General features: G+C 53.0%; 1 pseudogene; it reads left to right on the forward strand.

Annotated features, from left to right (window-relative positions):
• Positions 1-2,548: 2,548 nt before the first annotated feature.
• Positions 2,549-3,124, forward strand: LOC112975938 (annotated as a pseudogene).
• Positions 3,125-4,225: the final 1,101 nt, after the last annotated feature.

Consider the following 4,225-nt stretch of genomic DNA (forward strand, 5'->3'; position numbering starts at 1 on the left):
CCCTGAACACAGTAAGTCTCTGGCTGCAGGGCAATGCTACTGAGGTTCCTGGAGGGGTCTTCTAAACCTATTTCATCCCATGACTGATAGTTTTTTTTAAGGATCGCTTTCCTTTGCAGAGGAGGGGGAGATGCTTCAGAGCAGGCATTCCCTGCCACACCGTCACAGGGACAGGGCATGCTGCTACTTTCTCCCAAGGACAGCTGCAGGGCTGTGAAGCTGGGATATGCGCACAGGTCTGCCCAGGGCTGTGATTCAGAGCAGTGTCCCTGCGCTGCAGAGGAAGGTGCAAAAAAAGGCTACTTGAAAGGGAAGGAGCTTTCCTTCCAGGGCTTTCAGTTTCCTAATGTTGGCAGGGAGAACAAAGGAAAGAGTTTTGTGGTTTGGCAAGGAACTGGGACTCACTGACCTTCCYTCTCAGAGATCAGTAGGTCTGTGAGAAAGCTCAGCAAACCCTTTCAACCCCACCTCCACCTACAGCAGCACCAGCAGCACCTTTATGGACTTATCAGGGCTAATGTGACCTGCTSCTTAGGACCTGTGAGCACAGAGATGCCCTGGACAGTGCCCTGATCTTGGAGGTTTCTGTAGGGCAGAACTGCACAGAGAGGGTGGGACAGGGTCTGTGAGCACTGACAGGGAAAAGATGCTGGGAGAGAGAAAGCTGCAGGCATCAGGAACAGCCCCAGGCAGTAGAGATGGGCAGGGAATGAGAGGGTCCTGCCAACAGAAATGTCATGGGAGGATGGATTTGGGCAAGTCATGGTCAGTGGTCAGTCCCTCCGATGCAGACACCTTCCTCTGAGCAAGCTCCCTGTGTCTCCTCTCCCACGCAGCAGAGCCTTTGCCCTGAGAGCCATGGGGTCCAGGGCATGAGCTGCCTTCTCTGCAGCCAGCCCTCCGGCAGAGGAGAGGTGCCCGACAAAGAGACTGAGAGTGACTGCCCTGTGATGTCACTGCCTGTGAGGCGGCATGCCTAGCAGTTAAGGTGAAGGCTTTCCTGAGTTCCCATCCGTCTCTCACTCCTTTCCTCCCTTGGCAGAAGGATCATGGTGCTTCTCCTTGTTTCCCCTCCTGGCCATGCTGCTCCTGTTTTTGTTCTTGGGCTTTCTGAGGTTGGGGGTTTTCAGCTGCAGTTCAGACAYTGATGCTGCAAGTTGTGCAGCGGAGGGGTCTGCATGGGGATGAGGTTGCCCCAGCACCCTTCTGACTTGTGGAACTCCAGAAAATGTGGGGTTGCGAAATGAGCTAACTCTCCCTTAGGGAAAGCCCGTCTCCAGTCCTAAGAGTCCTTTGACCGTTTCCTTACAGTCTCCTGGCAGCCTGCGTGCTGCCCTCCAGAAAGGCACAGCTGTCTCATAGCACCTCTGTGATATGTGAAAGCCCCATGAGGAAAGTGCAGAGATTCTGAGTATGGAGATGGTGGTGGGAGGCTGTATGTGGGCATCTGAAAAGAGGCCTGTGTGTCCTTGGCTAGAAGGGGAGTGTGGAGAGCTCCGTCAGGTGCCCGGAGAAAGGGTGAGAAGTTTGGAGCTGTGCACTTTGAAACTGGACTCGTCTGCTCTCAGCAGGGAATGGTTTCTTTTTAGAGCAACATATGAGTGTAATTATCCTCCAGCTCCAAGAGGTTGTGAGCACAGGACAGGTGGGAACGAGACTAATAGACAGATTAGCTGTCCTCACTCTGCAACAAGGGACAGTGGATGCTTTCCTGTCAGGACTCACAGTAGAAATGCCAAGGATTTCTGCCTTTGAGGAACACTCCCCAGGGGTGACAAGAACATCTGAAAGAAAATAAAATATCCCTGTAACTCTGTTCCGCAAACATCATTCTTTAGAATTGCGAGTGAGGATGCTGAAAAGCCCTTCTACATGATGAGTGGATTTCACCTGACAGAAATTGTGAATGTCAGAGCTAGTCACCCCTGTTCCCCTGTGCCCACTGCTTGACAGCAGGACTGACTCCTGTGGAGCCCATGGGCAGAGGTCCCTGCTCCTCACAGCACACTCAGACAGGGCAAAGCAGAGCTCCAGCACGGGAGCTGCACAAGGATCCTCCCAGTAAAGAGAGAGGGAATGTTGGGGGGTTGTATGAGAACTGCAACTTTTTTTTTTCCTTCAATAGTCTCTGCTAACTTCTCAATGTCTTTTCTTCCTCAGACAGTCCCCCATGCCTGCAGATAGCAAAATGTCCAACAGCAGCTCCCTCAACAAGTTCCTCCTCCTGGCATTTGCGGATACGAGGGAGCTGCAGCTCTTGCACTTCTCGCTCTTCCTGGGCATCTACCTGGCTGCCCTCCTGGGCAATGGCCTCATCATCACAGCTGTAGCTTGCGACCACTGCCTCCACACCCCCATGTACTTCTTCCTCCTCAATCTCTCCCTGCTCGACCTTAGCACCATCTCTACCACAGTCCCCATATCCATGGCCAATTCCCTGTGGGACACCAGGGCCATTTCCTACTCAGGATGGGCTGCTCAAGTCTTTCTGTTCCTCTTCTTGATTGGAGGAGAGTATTTTCTTCTCACTGTCATGGCCTATGACTGCTTTGTTGCCATCTGCAAACCCCTGCACTATGGCACACTCATGGGCACCAAAACTTGTGTCCAAATGGCAGCCGTTGCCTGGGCCAGTGGTTTTCTCCATGCTCTCCTGCACAGTCCTAACACATTTTCAATACCACTCTGCCAAGGCAATGCTGTGGACCAGTTCTTCTGTGAAGTTCCCCAGATCCTCAAGTTCTCCTGCTCAGACTCCTACCTCAGGGAAGTTGGGCTTCTTGTGGTTAGTCTTTGTTTAATCTTTGGGTTTTTCATTTTCATTGTGCTGTCGTAGGTGCAGATCTTCACTGCCGTGATGAGGATCCCCTCTGAGCAGGGACGACACAAAGCCTTTTCCACATCCCTGCCTCACCTGGCTGTGGTCTCCCTGTTCATCAGCACTGGCCTGTTTGCCTACCTGCAGCCCCCCTCACTCTCCTCCCCAACTCTGAATCTGGTGGTGGCTGTTCTGTACTCAGTGGTGCCTCCAGCAATGAACCTTCTCCTCTACAGCATGAGGAACAAGGAACTCAAGGACACAGTGAGGAAACTGATTCAGCTGGTACTAGTTCAGCAGCAATAAGCTCCCCATCACTCTTCATAAGTGATTTCCCATTCATCTCAGAAAAATTTTATGCTTTGGGCATTCTCTCTGTGATAATCATGTTTGTGCAGAAGGGTTTGAATTCATCCCACTTCTCCAGCAACACAAAGCCAGTCTATCTGACCCAGAGGCCTTCTGTGAATGCGTCTATCACTGTGTCAGCGCTGGCCTCCCAAGTAGCATCTCTGTAATAAAAGGGGATCTCCTCAGCACAGTGCCTGAAGTTTGGGCTCTTCTTCCCAAGCTGGAGCCAAGAATGCGCTCAGGGAATTGCACTCGAAAAGGCCCTGTTGCCGTGCCTGGGTTTTCCATGGGCTAAGGGGGATGCGTTTGTAGGGTGATGTGTTAGGGTGCCCAGTGTGTGTCCAGTGCCCCTGGAGAGGGTGAGTGGTCAAGTGGTATCTGCCAGAGACTGTCCCACATATCACTAGGTTGCTCACAGATGCCCATCCTTCTGGAAGGAAATATGGAGCCACCCTGAGAGCAGAGGGGATCTCCAGGGCAGCGTGTGCCTGGCATGGGCAGTGAGTGGAGACTCCCAAAACCACATGGAGTCACCCAAAGGTAAAGGGCCAAACTGAAGAACGTACCAAATCTCAGGAGAGGAAGTGGGCTGGGTCTAATGACACCTCTGAACACATCCTGAGCTATGTGAAATGCCCTGTGATTGCTCCAAGCATCTTCCACAGCCACAGATCCTGGGGAGGGGGTTGTCAGGTGCAGTGATGCTGGTCCAGCTGGCTCTGTCCTGATCATCACGACCAGTGTGGAGTCACCCCAGTGTGGGCCCGCTCACTATGCAGAGCAGCACTGCCAGCCCAGGGCCCTGCGGGAAGCACAGGGGAGGGCTGCAGGAATGGCCAGCCAGGACAGCATGGTCACACTGACCTGGGGAAAGGCTCTTTGGGGAGCAGGGACATCCCTGGAGAAAAGCAAAGGAGCAATTGGGTACTTGAGGGGGGGGAGGAATAAATGAAAACCTGTTTTTTTGTGTGTCAGCTTGGGGAAGGCTGCCCTGTCACTGGAGCTGCCTGAGGAGCTTCAGGACCAGGACTCGTGCTCTGTCCTGGGGAGAGGGGC

The sequence above is a fragment of the Apteryx rowi genome, unplaced genomic scaffold, assembly GCF_003343035.1.
Source record: "Apteryx rowi isolate R43461 unplaced genomic scaffold, aptRow1 scaffold_1195, whole genome shotgun sequence".
In the NCBI taxonomy this organism is placed as follows: domain Eukaryota; kingdom Metazoa; phylum Chordata; class Aves; order Apterygiformes; family Apterygidae; genus Apteryx; species Apteryx rowi.